The 18,238-nt window shown below is 44.5% G+C and overlaps 1 protein-coding gene across 1 annotated transcript in view; it reads left to right on the forward strand.

The window, feature by feature from the left end:
• The first annotated feature begins 16,987 nt into the window (after positions 1–16,987).
• The window catches only part of SAMD8 (sterile alpha motif domain containing 8), a 49,643-nt gene continuing 48,392 nt past the window's right edge, over positions 16,988–18,238 (forward strand). The window contains exon 1 of the mRNA XM_038743656.1: positions 16,988–17,055. The gene's annotated coding sequence lies outside the window, so the exon portion shown is untranslated. The remainder of the gene's footprint in view (positions 17,056–18,238) is intronic.

Genomic DNA, 18,238 nt, shown 5'->3' on the forward strand with positions numbered 1-18,238 from the left:
AGCAATTAAGACCGAAAAATAGTTAAGACTGAATAATAGCCGTGTGTTTTGATACCCTTTATCTATGGCACCTCACGGCCTCCTCTCTGCTTGAGGCAGAGTCTGGGATACATAGCACCAAGACAGAGAATAGAAGGGTCTCCCAAGTTGAATGTTTCTGCTCTTTAGCATTTTCATCAAAGCCCGTATAATGAGCCCCACAATATTTATGTACATATCCGTAATTTATTTATATTAATGTCTGTCTCCCCCTCTAAGGGGTAAACTCCTTGTGAGCAGAGCGTATATCTATCAACTCTGTTGAACTGTACTCTCCCAAGCACTTAGTACTGCGATCTGTACATAGTAAGTGCTCAATAAATACCACTGATTTGTTGTGCCGAGAATCAGCGAGTGAGACCCAAGTAGAAATTTAGAAGTGGATTTTATTAGCACGCGGCTGCAAGGGGCCAGGGACCCAGATCAAGCAGCCCCGATCCCATTCTCACTGCGTCTTTTATTCAGTTACAGCAACATGGGAGGGAGCATTTAGGAATTTCAGGAATCCAATTAGGACCAACAGGATGCTGTAAATTCTCTGTTTTTACTGCCTTGTAAAGGTTGTTGTTATCTGCCATATGGCCTTGCATAGATAGGTGTGTAAATTCTGTTATCTTCTGTTGTCACTGTCTTGTCAGGATGTCATCTGACCTAGGACCTTACATAGATAAGTGTTACTTGTTTAATGGCCTTGAAGGCATCTGTTGCAGACAATACAAAAAGGAGTTGTTCTCTTAGCCTGCACAAAATGGAGTCAGTCATGTCAAGTCCGCTAGTGGACAACAGGGATGGCTTTTGTCAGGCAGGTCAGGGTGGGGGAGGCCTTGGTTAGGCAGGTTTTGTGGCGGGAAGTTTTTGCGGGCATTCTTCTTCCGTGAAGAAGGGTGTACAAAGGGATGGGAGGAAGGGATGTGAAAACAAAAATGGATATCAGACAAACCCGATCACAACAGATTGACTGATTAATAAACTGGAGAGTCCATTTTCTTTAAGGGAGTGAACAACACCTTGCTAGAGAGCAATGGGGAGGGAGGGAAAGAAGAGGGGGATCGTTGCAGTAGCGAGCAGCTAGATTAGGATTCAACCACATCTGTTTTAAACAGTAGAAGTGAGCAGAAACAAATGGAATGGAAATAACAGATTGGAAAGACAAGTCACAAAAATTGCAGAATGGTGATTGACTGGTAGCCTGATTAAGCATTCCCTGACTAAGCCCTCCTCTCTTTTCTCCTGCTCCCTTTTGGGCCACTTTTACATGCTCCTTCTTTCATCTTCCCTCTCATCCCCAAAGCACATATGTATATAACTGTAATGAAGGAATGAATTAATTAATTTACTTATTTATTTATATTGATGTCTGTCTCCCCCTCTAGACTGTGAGCTCGTTGTGGGCAGGAATGTATCTGTTTATTGTTATGTTATACTTTTCCAAGCGCTTAGTACAGTGCTTTGCACACAGTAAACAGATGATCCTCAGTAATCTGGGGGGCAGACTTCAAACCTGTAGCTCTGTCTAGCTGCAGAATGGTTCATTTCCACCTTTCGGGCATTGTTACCATTTTTTTAGGGGAAGCAGCGTGGCGCAGTGGAAAGAGCACACACTTGGGAGTCAGAGGTCATGGGTTCTAATCCCGGCTCCACCACTTGTCGGCTGTGTGATGTTGGGCAAGTCACTTAACTTCTTTGTGCCTCAGTTATCTCAACTGTAAAAAGAGGATTAAGATTGTGAGCCCTATGTGGGACAACCTGATCACCTTGTATACCCCCCCAGCGCTTAGAACAGTGCTTTGCACATAGTAAGGGCTTAACAAATACCATCATTATTTATCATTATTATTACTATTAAATACAATTGAATGAATGAATGAATGAATGAATGGTTTTGCCTGAATTTGGCAGAAAGGCTTACTTCTGGGTAGAGGGTAGCACAAGCTGGGTAAGAGTTACCAATGAAGAAACTGCCTCCCTAACTCATTCATTCATTCATTCATTCATTCAATCGTATTTATTGAGCACCTACTGTGTGCAGAGCACTGCTCTAAGTGCTTGGAAAGTACAATTCAGCAACAAATAGAGACAATCCCTACCCAACAATGGGCTCGGAGTCGAGAAGCGGGGAATAACACACCACCACCATCCTAATAACCACTTCTTTCTCCAGGTTCCACAATTTGTGGACCTATGGACATAAGAAATATAGAGAGGAGACAGGCAGAGCAACCAGAATTATGAAATGATTGGAAAGTAGGCAGGACCTAAGTAAGAAGGGAAAATCATTCGGGAGCAGAGAAGGCCAAGGACTTCATTAGACACTGGAATGGTTAATCGAGAGTCTTCAAGTTTGGGACAGAGCCCTTACGTGATTTAAATATGAGACTGCTTGCAGGCTAGTAGGTGGGCAATCCAGGGTCCTGCCTTGGTGACTGGAGAGAAGGGTGAAGCCCAGGGGGAGGGAACTGTAATCTCGTTGTGGGCAGGGACTGTGTCTACCAACTCTGTTGTATTGTACTCTTCCAACCACTTACTACAGCACTCTGCACACAATAAGCGCTCAGTAAATACCACTGATGGACTGACTGATTGACCGCTGAGCCGGACAAAGCTGTTAACAGGCATCATAATCCGAATTCTCCTTGGCACAGACTTTCGGCTGAAAGCGTGTTTGGGTATGTGCCAAATACTATAAACAGGGGAACCAGATCCCTACAATCAGATTTGGGAAAGAAAATGAAAAGGGAAATGATTTACTCTCATTTCCATTCCAGGTATCTTGCTTTTAGATTAATGGATTTTTTTTTGTCTGCCAATGCACCCACAAATGATTGAAGTTCTAAGATAGTTGGTTCTTCTGTTACTGTTTTAAAATTTAAATGTAATGCCCAAGTTAAAAATGCCTTTAAATTGAAAGAGATTTTAAATTCTAGAGTACAGCACCTGTACCCCCAAGGCTTTGTGCAGATTTGGGGAATGCACCAGAATATGAGAAGCAGTGTGGCTCAGTGGAAAGAGCACGGGCTTTGGAGTCAGAGGTCATGGGTTCAAATCCCAGCTCTGACAATTGTCAGCTGTGTGACTTTGGGCACTTCTCTGTGCCTCAGTTACCTCATCTGTAAAATGGGGATTAAGACTGTGAGCCCCCCGTGGGACAGCCTGATCACCTTGTAACCTCCCCAGTGCTTAGAACAGTGCTTTGTAAGTGCTTAATAAATGCCATTATAATAATTACTATTAATTTTATAAAGTCAACCACCAGCTTAAACATCTGTCTCATGGTTTCTCTTTGAAAATAGCACTTGGTTGCAAGACATAAAAATTCCAGTTTGGCTGTATTCATGTTTGACCTCGGAAGACTCTCTTAGCCTCTCTGAGTCTCAATTTCCATCCTTGTGCAATGAGCAGATGTTTTGCAATCTTCATGGCAGAATTTCCCAAAAATAAAGGGTGTGAGACTCTGACACTGCAGTAGTGTAAGTTGGGAGGAAGGCTGGAGGATGTCATTCTCAGGGACCACTAGGAAGAGAAGAGGATCAGCCCTCTCCATCATTAAGGGGCAGTCCAGGAAAGCCTCCATGACCTCCGCACTAGAGCTCAGCCAGCATAATAATAATAATAATAATAATAATAATGGTATTTATTAAGCGCTTACTATGTGCCAGGCACTGTACTAAGAGCTGGGGTGGATACAAGTAAATTAGGTTGGACACAGTCCCTGTTCCACATGGGGCTCACAGTCTCGATCCCCATTGTAGGATCTAATACTTCGTCCATCAAAGATTCAGTTGACATTGCCTGCTCTGTCCTGGGGATTGCTCAGCTCGACTCAGTAATCATAGCTTCCCCTCCCATTGAAGATGGAGGCAGTCTCTCCTTGGAACACTTACAGCCGTATTGGGAAGAACTGGAAAACCTCGTTCAGAACAAAAAGATTGTTACTATAGGTACCTCCGACCTAGACAAAATGCAGTTGGAGGAACTGTACCAATGGGCCCAGGTAAAGCCAAGCAGTAATCAGGTTAACCTTGCTTCTTGTTGTGTGATGCCTCCTGATCTGACAGCATTTGCTAAAGAGTTTGACATTCAGCTGCTGACTCACAACGATCCCAAAGGTGAGACTGAACGATTGACAAGAATCTCCACTCATAAAGAGTGGCGTTTTCAAAGTTAAGTACAGGCTTTTGGACCATGATTCATCAAGCAGTCAATCAAGCAGTGGCATTTATCGCACACTTATTGTATGTGGACAAAGTACAGTGCAATAGAAGTAGGAGACGTGATCCCTGCCCACAACGAGCTGAATGTCTACGGGGGAGATAGACATTTCAAAAAAATTACAGATAAAGGGAGAGGGAGCAGAGGGAAAGGGGGACTTAGTCCAGGAAGACCTCCTGGAGGAGGTGAGCTTTCAGTGGGGCTTTGAGGGGAGGAAGAGAGCTAGTTTGGCGGATTTGAGAAGGAACGGCGTTCCAGGCCAGAGGTAGGATGTGGGCCAGGGGTCGTTGGCGGTACAGGAGAGAATGAGGCCCAGTGAGAAGGTTAGCACCAGGGGGTGGAGTGTGCGGGCTGGGCTGTAGAAGGAGAGAAGGGAGGTGTGGTGGGAGGGAGCAAGGTGATGGAGAGCTCTGAAGCCAATAGTGAGGAGTTTTTGCTTGATGTGGAGGTTGATGGGCGGCCGCTGGAGATTTTTGAGGAGGGGAGTGACATGCCCAGAGTGTTTCTGTAGAAAGATAATCTGGGCAGCAGAGGGAAGTATAACCTGAAGGGAGGAGAGACAGGAGGTTGGGAGATGTTACTCCCCTCCTCAAAAATCTCCAGTGGCTGCCGATCGATCTGCGCATCAGGCAGAAACTCCTCACCCTGGGCTTCCAGGCTGTCCATCCCCTCGCCCCCTCCTACCTCACCTCCCTTCTCTCCTTCTCCAGCCCAGCCCACACCCTCCGCTCCTCTGCCACTAATCTCCTCACCGTGCCTCGTTCTCGCCTGTCCCGCCATCGACCCCCTGCCCACACCATCCCCGTGGCCTGGAATGCCCTCCCTCTGCCCATCCGCCAAGCTAGCTCTCTTCCTCCCTTCAGGGCCCTACTGAGAGCTCACCTCCTCCAGGAGGCCTTCCCACACTGAGCCGCCTCCTTCCTCTCCCCCCCTCGTCCCCCTCTCCATCCCCCCATCTTACCTCCTTCCCTTCCCCACAGCACCTGTATATATGTATGTATGTTTGTACATATTTTTTACTCTATTTATTTTACTTGTACATATCTATTCTATTTATTTTATTTAGTTAATATGTTTGGTTTTGTTCTCTGTCTCCCCCTTCTAGACTGTGAGCCCACTGTTGGGTAAGGACTGTCTCTATATGTTGCCAATTTGTACTTCCCAAGCGCTTAGTACAGTGCTCTGCACACAGTAAGCGCTCAATAAATACGATTGATTGATTGATTGATTGATTTTACAGATGAGGTAACAGGCACAGAGAAGGTAAGTGACTTGCCCAAGGCCACAGAGCAGACAAGAGGTGGAGCTGGGATTAGCAACCATGATCTTCTGACTCTGAGGCCCCTGCTCTATCCACTACATATTTACATATTTGTACATATTTATTACTCAATTTATTTATTTTACTTGTACATATCTATTCTATTGATTTTGTTTTGTTAGTATATTTGGTTTCATTCTCTGTCTCCCCCTTTTAGACTGTGAGCCCACTGTTGGGTAGGGACTGTCTCTATATGTTGCCAACCTGTACTTCCCAAGTGCTTAGTACAGTGCTCTGCACACAGTAAGTGCTCAATAAATATGATTGATTGATTGATTGAGTACACTGTGCTGTTTGTCTCTGAATGTCTCTGAATGGTTCTAAGTCAGTGGGGCATCTTTCATTTGCTATCCCAATCAATCATATTTATTGGGCGCTTACTTTATGCAGAGCACTATACTAAGTGCTTGGGAGAGTATAATATAATAAAGTTAGTAGCTATGTCCCCTGCCCACGAGTTTACAGGCCATAGGACCCACAGGTCTGATGTAAATGACCCCATGGTTACCACCTGCTGCCCAGGTAAGCTTTTAAAAAACTTTCTTTTTTCTTTCCTCTCTGATCTCCTTTAACTTTTGTCCCTCAGTTCTAATCCTCCTGTCCCCTGACCCCAACCACCACGGATGGCCCTAAAGGCTCACGTCTACCCCGCTCAACTCTTCTTTCCTTTAAACTTGTCCCACAAAGTCCACTTCTCATCGTTTCCCTGCTACATGGTGTCATCTCAGGTCTCTCCACCCCAATCCTGTCCCTGGGGCTTTGGGAGCCCCAGACAGTGTGGGTTGAAAGGGAAGAAACCGGGGGTGGTGATGGTCAGACAACTTTAAATAAAAGAAATGGCTGGGGGGGTGAGGGATGGTTGGGGTTTCAGGCCCAGGGGAGTTGGAGTGGCTAAGGGAGGGGCAAGGGAGATATTTCAGGGGCCCAGGGCATAGGAGATAAGGCCCAGGGATCCACAGAGGCAGAGTTTAGGGCCCGGTGAGGAGGGATGGGGGAAAGTGGGGTGAGAAAATAAAATTTTTAAAAAAGGAAATGGTTTAACTTGGCAGGAAGCTGCAGCCACAGGGCAGGTTAATGCTGTTCTTGCTAGTGTCCGCAAGAGTAGTCACCCCTCCTTTGCTAGACTAGCTCTGGCTTTTGATGGGGGGGAATATATGTATATATGGTTGTACATATTTATTACTCTATTTATTTATTTATTTATTTATTTTACTTGTACATTTCTATCCTATTTATTTTATTTTGTTGGTATGTTTGGTTCTGTTCTCTGTCTCCCCCTTTCAGACTGTGAGCCCACTGTTGGGTAGGGACTGTCTCTATGTGTTGCCAATTTGTACTTCCCAAGCGCTTAGTACAGTGCTCTGCACATAGTAAGCGCTCAATAAATACGATTGATTGATTGATTGATTGGTGTTGGTACTAGATCCTGAGAAAACTGATGGAATATCAAATAGGTTCATTCATTCATTCAGCCATATTTACTGAGCACTTACTGTGAGCAAAGCACTGTGCTAAGCACTTGGGGGAGTACAAAGTCACAGCAAACAGACATTCCCTGCCCACAGTGAGCTCCCAGTCAATCAATCAATCAATCAATCATATTTATTGAGCACTTACTGTGTGCAGAGCACTGTACTAAGCGCTTGGGAAGTACAAGTTGGCAACATATAGAGGCAGTCCCTACCCAACAGTGGGCTCACAGTCTAAAAGTCTAGAGGTGCTTTAAAAATCTCACATCATCTACATCCTTTAGATTGTCCCAACCTTCACTTCCACCATCTTCGAGATGGGATCTGCAATGCTGAGGGTTTTATGTACCTTAAAACGTATTCACTGTGAAGTTCTGCTCATGTCCTCTCACTGAGTTACAACTGTAAGAGGCCTAGGGTGGGTACTGACTCTGTCCTCTTGCCTTCACCATACTTGGCGGATCGTGAATTTTTCATGACTCTGAAAGCTCTCCGGGGAAGAAAATTCCATAACCTCCTCTTGTCATTTGTTCCAGAGCTCTGCCTCGAGAGAGACTCTCTAAATGCTCCTGAGTCACATACAGTCAGAATTCCAGATCTACCCCTGGCTGCCTGGGCAACCTCGGGTGAGTCATCTTCTCTGTGGGACTCAGTTTCCTCCTCTACAAAATGATGAGAGCCATTCTCCCCAGAAAGGAAAATGTGCCCCCTACTTGATGTCCTTTTTGCATGTCTTGTCAATGAAAAATAATACCCAAAATGAGGAGCTCGAGAGCATGTGGGAGGTTGATGCTCATTTCTGAAATGCCTTTCTCTTTCTTGAAGGCCAATTAAACAGAAAATATTTGGCTTCAGGTTCATCCCTTTCTCCCATTGAGTACAGGGCATTTCCCCATTTCCCTCTCCACTTCTCTCCCCAGGTTCATGGGGGCCCCTTAACTCACCCAAAGCTCCCCCAACCCTAACCTGGTTAAATGGTTCAATTCCACACAAGCCTTCTGGTCTAGTTTGCTTGGACCTGTGTGCCCTGCCCTAGCACTCTGGAGGGTTTTCAGGCAGCTGTCAGATTCACAGTCTACTGGGGGTGTAGTTTTTCTGGTTGGGAGTGTAGTTTTTCTGGTTGGGGCTGCATTGACTCTGGCATTTTCAGAACAGATTGGCCTCTTAGCCCACTCTGGTCCAGCCCATGTGCCCTCCAGGGAAGGAAGATAAAGGTATATAAACCTAGGAATTCACATTCCTATTAAAACCAATCTTCCTTTCAACTAATTGCTCCAGATCTCTTCCTCTGCCCCTGCCACGTTCTCTTCTCTTCTCTTCTCTTCTCTTCTCTTCTCTTCTCTTCTCTTCTCCAAGCGTCTTAGAATCTGATAGGACAAACACGGGACCCCAGGTGCCACGCCTGAGAGATATTCCTTTAAGAAAAGACTTCCATGTTACCGGAGGAGTAGAATGGATCCAGATCAGGAGAAGGCTGTTATTTTACGTCTCTGTTTAAATACACAAGACTCTGCAGTCAAGGAGTGGCGGGGGCGTGGTAGGGCTGGGAGGGAGGAGTTGTACACAGAGGATTTATTGATTTAAATCCTAGAGCACTGACATTAAGGCACAGAGAGAACATTCACTGCCAAACTGCAGAGTCCATAACAATATCTCTTGATGTCGACAGAATCTCAAGCATTCTGGTCTGGCAGGGATCTTCAGAATTCATCTTCCCACTCTGCCAAAGACTGCTTCAAATCTAGACCAAAGCGATGGGTTCCATCCTGATGCTACCATGGCATCCCTAGGATACCCTTTCCAGATTTTAACAATTTTCAGTGTTAAGATTGCTTCTTAACCCTAATCCACCTCTGCACACAGTAAGTGCTCAATAAATACGATTGGGTGAATGATTGAATGAATGAATAATGATGGTATTTGTTAAGCGCTATGTGCGAAGCACTGTTCTAAGCGCTGGGGGGATACGAGGTGATCAGGTTGTCCCATGGGGGGCTCACAGTCTTAATCCCTATTTTACAGATGAGGTCACTGAGGCACAGAGAAGTTAAGTGATTTGCCCAAAGTCAGCTGACAAGTGGCAGAGTTGGGATTAGAACCCATGACCTCTCACTTCCAAGCTTGGGCTCTTTCCACTGAGCCATATATCACACAGAAAACCAAACTGATCCTTGCCCTCTGAATAGAACAGTGCTTGGCACATAATAATAATAATAATAATAATAGTAATAATAATGATGGCATTTGTTAAGTGCTTACTATGTACGAAGCACTGTTCTAAGCATTGGGGGGGATACAAGGTGATCAGGTTGTCCCACATGGGGCTCACAGTCTATCCCCATTTTACAGATGAGGTCACTGAGGCTCAGAGAAGTTAAGTGACTTGCCCAAGGTCACCCAGCAGACATGTGGCGGAGCCAGGATTAGAACCCATGACCTCCGAATCCCAAGCCCGGGCTCCTTCCATTGAGCCACGTTGCGTGGGTTCAAGTCCTGGCTCCGCCACTTGTCAGCTGGGTGACTTTGGGCAAGTCACTACACTTTTCTGGGCCAGTCACTTCACTTTTCTGGGCCTCAGTTACCTCATCTGTAAAATGGAGATGAAGACTGTGAGCCCCTGTGACCCCCCGAGCCCGCCGTCGACCCCAGGCCCACATCCTCCCCCTGGCCTGGAACACCCTCCCTCCACACATCCGCCAAACTAGCTCTCTTCCTTCCTTCAAATCCCTACTGAGAGCTCACCTCCTCCAGGAGGCCTTCCCAGACTGAGCCCCCGCCTTCCTCTCCCCCTCCTCCCCTTCCCCATCCCCTCGCCTTACCTCCTTCCCTCCCCACAGCACCTGTATATATGTATATATGTTTGCATGTATTTATTACTCTATTTATTTTACTTGTACATATTTATTCTATTTATTTTATTTTGTTAATATGTTTTGTTTTGTTGTCTGTCTCCCCCTTGGGTGAATGATTGAATGAGGGACGGCTCCCAGGGCGCATGCGCGTTAGGGTTATTATTCTAGTAAGCGCTTAACAAATACCATCATCACTTTAGCCCATCCTCCGCCCACAACCATTATAATAATTATTATTATTATTAAGCGCTCACTAAATACGATTGAATGAATGAATGAACCTGATCACCTTGTAACCTCCCCAGCGCTTAGAACAGTGCTTGGCACATAGTAAGCGCTTAATGAATTCCATCATCATCATCATCATCATCATCATCATTATTATTATAGTAAGCTCTTAACAAATACCATGATCACTTTAGCCCCTCCTCCGCCCACGACCATTATAATAATAATTATTATTATTAAGCGCTCACTAAATACGATTGAATGAATGAACCTGATCACCTTGTAACCTCCCCAGCGCTTAGAACAGTGCTTGGCACATAGTAAGCGCTTAATGAATTCCATCATCATCATCATCATCATTACTATTATTATAGTAAGCTCTTAACAAATACCATGATCATTTTAGCCCCTCCTCCGCCCACGACCATTATAATAATAATTATTATTATTAAGCGCTCACTAAATACGACTGAATGAATGAATGAATGAACCTGATCACCTTGTAACCTCCCCAGCACTTAGAACGGTGCTTGGCACATAGTGAGCGCTTAGTAAATTCCATCATCATTCTTATTATTATTATAGTAAGCGCTTAACAAATACCATCATCATTTTAGCCCCTCCTCCGCCCACGACCATTATAATAATAATAATAGTTATTATTATTATTATTCATTCAATCTAAATAATAATAAAATTATTATTTTTAGACTGTGAGCCCACTGTTGGGTATGGACTGCCTCTATATGTTGCCAACTTGTACTTCCCAAGCGCTTAGTACAGTGCTCTGCACACAGTAAGCACTCAATAAATACGATTGATTGATTGATTGATTGATTCAATGGGTAAATACGATTGATTTAGACTGTGAACCCACTGTTGGGTAGGGACTGTCTCTATATGTTGCCAACTTGGACTTTCCAAACGCTTAGTACAGTGCTCTGCACACAGTAAGCGCTCAATAAATACGATTGATTGACTGACTGAATGAATGAGTTTAACCTGTCGATCCGGTCAAGAGGAGCGCTCCCTAAATAGGGCTGAATGATTGAATGAGGGACGGCTCCCAGGGCGCATGCGCGTTAGGGTGACTGATTGAATGAGGGACGGCTCCCAGGGCGCATGCGCGTTAGGGTGACTGATTGAATGAGGGACGGCTCCCAGGGCGCATGCGCGTTAGGGTTATTATTCTAGTAAGCACTTAACAAATACCATCATCACTTTAGCCCCTCCTCCGCCCACGACCATTATAATAATAATAATAGATAATTATTAATTATAACTAATATATTATATAATAATAATTATTATTATTATTTTAGACTGTGAGTCCACTGTTGGGTAGGGACTGTCTCTATATGTTGCCAATTTGTACTTCCCAAGCGCTTGGTACAGTGCTCTGCACATAGTAAGCGCTCAATAAATACGATTGATGATGATGATGATTATTAAGTGCTCACTAAATACGATTGAATGAATGAATGAACCTGATCACCTTGTAACCTCCCCAGCGCTTAGAACAGTGCTTGGCACATAGTAAGCGCTTAATGAATTCCATCATTATTATTAGTAGTATTATAGTAAGCGCTTAACAAATACCATCATCATTTTAGCCTCTCCTCCGCCCACGACCATTATAATAATAATAATTATTATTAAGCGCTCACTAAATACGATTGAATGAATGAATGAATGAACCCGATCACCTTGTAACCTCCCCAGCGCTTAGAACGGTGCTTGGCACAAAGTAAGCGCTTAATAAATTCCATCATCATTCTTATTATTATTATAGTAAGCGCTTAACAAACACCATCATCATTTTAGCCCCTCCTCCGCCCACGACCATTATAATAATAATAATTATTATTATTATTCATTCAATCTAAATAATAAAATTATTATTTTTAGACTGTGAGCCCACTGTTGGGTAGGGACTGCCTCTATATGTTGCCAACTTGTACTTCCCAAGCGCTTAGTACAGTGCTCTGCACACAGTAAGCGCTCAATAAATACGATTGATTGACTGACTGAATGAATGAGTTTAACCTGTCGATCTGGTCAAGAGGAGCGCTCCCTAAATAGGGCTGAATGATTGAATGAGGGACGGCTCCCAGGGCTTCCGCGCTAGGGTGACTGAGTGAATGAGGGACGGCTCCCAGGGCGCATGCGCGTTAGGGTTATTATTCTAGTAAGCGCTTAACAAATACCATCATCACTTTAGCCCCTCCTCCGCCCACGACCATTATAATAATAATTATTATTATTAAGCGCCCACTAAATACGATTGAATGAATGAATGAATGAATGAACCGGATCACCTTGTAACCTCCCCAGTGTTTAGAACAGTGCTTGGCACATAGTAAGCGCTTAATAAATTCCATCATCATTCTTCTTATTATTATTATAGTAAGCGCTTAACAAATACCATCATCATTTTAGCCCCTCCTCCGCCCACGGCCATTATAATAATAATAATAATTATTGTTATTATTCATTCCATTGGTAAATACGATTGATTTAGACTGTGAGCCCATTGTTGGGTAGGGACTGTCTCTATACGTTGCCAACTTGTACTTCCCAAGCGCTTAGCACAGCGCTCTGCACACAGTAAGCGCTCAATAAGTACGATTGATTGACTGACTGAATGAATGAGTTTAACCTGTCGATCTGTCATCAGGAGCGCTCCCTAAATAGGGCTGAATGATTGAATGAGGGACGGCTCCCAGGGCGCATGCGCATTAGGGTGAATGATTGAATGAGGGACGGCTCCCAGGGCGCATGCGCGTTAGGGTGACTGATTGAATGGTGGCCGGCTCCCATGGCGCATGCGCGTTAGGGTTATTATTCTAGTAAGCGCTTAACAAATACCATCATCACTTTAGCCCCTTCTCCGCCCACGCCCATTATAATAATAATAATTATTATTAAGTGCCCACTAAATACGATTGAATGAATGAATGAACCTGATCACCTTGTAACCTCCCCAGTGCTTAGAACGGTGCTTGGCACATAGTAAGCGCTTAATGAATTCCATCATCATCACTATTATTATTATTATTATAGTAAGCGCTTAACAAACACCATAATCACTTTAGCCCTTCCTCCGCCCGCGACCATTATAATAATAATAATTATTATTAAGAGCTCACTAAATACGATTGAATGAATGAATGAATGAATGAACCTGATCACCTTGTAACCTCCCCAGCACTTAGAATAGTGCTTGGCACATAGTAAGCGCTTAATAAATTCCATCATCATTCTTCTTATTATTATTATAGTAAGCGCTTAACAAATACCATCATCATTGTAGCCCCTCCTCCGCCCATGGCCATTATAATAATAATAATAATTATTGTTATTATTCATTCAATCGGTAAATACGATTGATTTAGACTGTGAGCCCACTGTTGGGTAGGGACCGTCTCTATATGTTGCCAACTTGTACTTCCCAAGCGCTTAGCACTGCCCTCTGCACACAGTAAGCGCTCAATAAATACGATTGATTGATTGATCTGTCATGAGGACTGTGAGCCCACTGTTGGGTAGGGACTGTCTCTATATGTTGCCAATTTGTACTTCCCAAGCGCTTAGTACAGCGCTCTGCACATAGTAAGCGCTCAATAAATACGATTGATTGATTGATCTGTCATGAGGCCTGTGAGCCCACTGTTGGGTAGGGACTGTCTCTATATGTTGCCAATTTGTACTTCCCAAGCGCTTAGTACAGCGCTCTGCACATAGTGAGCGCTCAATAAATACGATTGATTGATTGATCTGTCATGAGGACTGTGAGCCCACTGTTGGGTAGGGACTGTCTCTATATGTTGCCAATTTGTACTTCCCAATCGCTTAGCACAGCGCTCTGCACACAGTAAGCGCTCAATAAATACGATTGATTGATCTGTCATGAGGCCTGTGAGCCCACTGTTGGGTAGGGACCGTCTCTATATGTTGCCAATTTGTACTTCCCAAGCGCTTAGTACAGCGCTCTGCACATAGTAAGCGCTCAATAAATACGATTGATTGATTGATTGATCTGTCATGAGGACTGTGAGCCCACTGTTGGGTAGGGACCGTCTCTATATGTTGCCAATTTGTACTTCCCAAGCGCTTAGTACAGCGCTCTGCACATAGTGAGCGCTCAATAAATACGATTGATGAGGAGGAGGAGGAGCGCTCCCTAAATAGGGCTGATTGATCGAATGAGGGACGGCTCCCAGGGCGCATGCGCGTTAGGGTGACTGATTGAATGGGGGACGGCTCCCAGGGCGCATGCGCGTTAGGGTTATTATTCTAGTAAGCGCTTAACAAATACCATCATCACTTTAGCCCCTCCTCCGCCCACGCCCATTATAATAATAATAATTATTATTAAGTGCCCACTAAATACGATTGAATGAATGAATGAACCTGATCACCTTGTAACCTCCCCAGCGCTTAGAACGGTGCTTGGCACATAGTAAGCGCTTAATGAATTCCATCATCATCACTATTATTATTATTATTATTATTATAGTAAGCGCTTAACAAATACCATCATCACTTTAGCCCCTCCTCCGCCCGCGACCATTATAATAATAATAATTATTATTAAGCGCTCACTAAATACGATTGAATGAATGAATGAATGAATGAACCTGATCACCTTGTAACCTCCCCAGCGCTTAGAACGGTGCATGGCACACAGTAAGCGCTTAATGAATTCCATCATCATCACTATTATTATTATTATTATTATTATTATTATTATTATAGTAAGCGCTTAACAAACACCATCATCACTTTAGCCCCTCCTCCGCCCGCGACCATTATAAGAATAGTAATTATTATTAAGCGCTCACTAAATACGATTGAATGAATGAATGAATGAATGAACCTGATCACCTTGTAACCTCCCCAGCGCTTAGAACGGTGCTTGGCACATAGTAAGCGCTTAATGAATTCCATCATCATCATTATTATTATTATTATAGTAAGCGCTTAACAAATACCATCATCATTTTAGCCCCTCCTCCGCCCACGACCATTGTAATAATAATTATTATTATTGTTATTATTCATTCAATCGGTAAATACGATTGATTTAGACTGTGAGCCCACTGTTGGGTAGGGACCGTCTCTATATGTTGCCAACTTGTACTTCCCAAGCGCTTAGCACTGCCCTCTGCACACAGTAAGCGCTCAATAAATACGATTGATTGATTGATTGATCTGTCATGAGGACTGTGAGCCCACTGTTGGGTAGGGACCGTCTCTATATGTTGCCAATTTGTACTTCCCAAGCGCTTAGTACAGCGCTCTGCACATAGTAAGTGCTCAATAAATACGATTGATTGATTGATTGATCTATGAGGACTGTGAGCCCACTGTTGGGTAGGGACCGTCTCTATATGTTGCCAATTTGTACTTCCCAAGCGCTTAGTACAGCGCTCTGCACATAGTGAGCGCTCAATAAATACGATTGATGATGAGGAGGAGGAGCGCTCCCTAAATAGGGCTGATTGATCGAATGAGGGACGGCTCCCAGGGCGCATGCGCGTTAGGGTGACTGATTGAATGGGGGACGGCTCCCAGGGCGCATGCGCGTTAGGGTTATTATTCTAGTAAGCGCTTAACAAATACCATCATCACTTTAGCCCCTCCTCCGCCCACTCCCATTATAATAATAATAATTATTATTAAGTGCCCACTAAATACGATTGAATGAATGAATGAACCTGATCACCTTGTAACCTCCCCAGCGCTTAGAACGGTGCTTGGCACATAGTAAGTGCTTAATGAATTCCATCATCATCACTATTATTATTACTATTATTATTATTATTATTATTATTATTATAGTAAGCGCTTAAACACCATCATCACTTTAGCCCCTCCTCCGCCCGCGACCATTATAATAATAGTAATTATTATTAAGCGCTCACTAAATACGATTGAATGAATGAATGAATGAACCTGATCACCTTGTAACCTCCCCAGCGCTTAGAACGGTGCTTGGCACATAGTAAGCGCTTAATGAATTCCATCATCATCATTATATTATTATTATAGTAAGCGCTTAACAAATACCATCATCATTTTAGCCCCTCCTCCGCCCACGACCATTATAATAATAATTATTATTATTAAGCTCTCACTAAATACGACTGAATGAAAGAATGAATGAATGAATTAATGAACCTAATCACCTTGTAACCTCCCCAGCGCTTAGAACAGTGCTTGGCACATAGTAAGCGCTTAATAAATTCCATCATCATTCTTCTTCTTATTATTATAGTAAGCGCTTAACAAATACTATCATCATTTTAGCCCCTCCTCCGCCCACGGCCATTATAATAATAATAATTATTATCGTTATTATTCATTCAATCGGTAAATACGATTGATTTAGACTGTGAGCCCACTGTTGGGTAGGGACCGTCTCTGTATGTTGCCAATTTGTACTTCCCAAGCGCTTAGTACAGCGCTCTGCACATAGTAAGCGCTCAGTAAATACGATTGATGAGGAGGAGGAGGAGCGCTCCCTAAATAGGGCTGAATGATCGAATGAGGGACGGCTCCCAGGGCGCACGCGCGTTAGGGTGACTGAGTGAATGGGGGACGGCTCCCAGGGCGCATGCGCGTTAGGGTGACTGATTGAATGAGGGTCGGCTCCCAGGGCGCATGCGCGTTAGGGCGCCGCCGGCCTCTCCCTCCCCGCTAACTGCTGCAGCGCCTCTTCCGGCCTAACTTGGTCCCGCCTCCCAAGCCGTTCCGGTTCGGATGGCTCCGCCGCAGGGGCCGCTCTCCGGGCGGGCCCCGAGCCATGACCGGCAGTAGCCGCTCGCTCGCCGGCCCCGCCTCCTCCTCCTCCTCCTCCTTCTTCTCCTCCTCCTCCTCCTCCTCCTCCTCCTCGAGGGTCAGTGGAGACCGGCTGTGATTTAGAGCGGCCGAGGTGAGACGGGGGGCGGGCTGAAGGGAGCGGGGTTGGGAGGTCTATATATCATCAATCGTATTTATCGAGCGCTTACTATGTGCAGAGCATATATATGTCTATATACAGCTCCTGTATATATGTACATATGTTTGTGCATATTTATTACTCTATTTTATTTATTTTACTTGTACGTATCTGTTCTATTTATTTTGCTTTGTTAGTGTGTTTGGTTTTGTTCTCTGTTCTCCCCCTTTTAGACTGTGAGCCCACTGTTGGGTAGGGACTGTCTCTCTATGTGTTGCCAACTTGGGCTTCCCAAGCGCTTAGTACAGTGCTCTGCACGCAGTAAGCGCTCAATAAATGCGATTGATTGAGGGGAACGTGGGCTGAGGAGGCTGAGGGGGGGCGGGGTCGGGAGGCGAAGGGGGGCTGAGGGGAGAGGGGTTGGGAGGGGATGGTGGGCTGAGGGGAGAGGGCCTAAGAGGATCAATCAATCAGTCAATCGTATTTATTGAGCGCTTACTGTGTGCAGAGCACTGTACTAAGCGCTTGGGAAGTCCAAGTTGGCAACATATAGAGACAGTCCCTACCCAGCAGTGGGCTCTCAGTCTAAAAGGGGGAGACAGAGAACAAAACCAAACATACTAACAAAATAAAATAATTGGAATGGATAAGTACAAGTAAAATAAATAGAGTAATAAATATGTACAAACATATATACATATATACAGGTGCTGTGGGGAAGGGAAGGAGGTAAGATGGGGGGGGGGTGATGGGAACGGGCCAAAGAGGCCAAGGGGTGCGGGGTTGTGAGGCGAAGGTGGGCTGAGGGGAGAAGGCCTAAGAGGATCGATCAATCAATCAATCAATCGTATTTATTGAGCGCTTACTGTGTGCAGAGCACTGTACTAAGCACTTGGGAAGTACAAGTTGGCAACATATAGAGACAGTCCCTACCCAGTAGTGGGCTCACAGTCTAGAAGGGGGAGACAGAACAAAACCAAACATACTAACAAAATAAATAGAATAGATATGTATAAATAAAATAAGTAGAGTAATAAATATGTACAAACATATATACATATATACAGGTGCTGTGGGGAGGGGAAGGAGGTAAGATGGGGGGGGGGATGATGGGAGCGGGCCAAAGAGGCCAAGGGGTGCGGGGTTGTGAGGCGAAGGTGGGCTGAGGGGAGAGGGC

This window comes from Tachyglossus aculeatus, chromosome 3 (assembly GCF_015852505.1).
Source record: "Tachyglossus aculeatus isolate mTacAcu1 chromosome 3, mTacAcu1.pri, whole genome shotgun sequence".
Classification (NCBI taxonomy): Eukaryota; Metazoa; Chordata; class Mammalia; order Monotremata; family Tachyglossidae; genus Tachyglossus; species Tachyglossus aculeatus.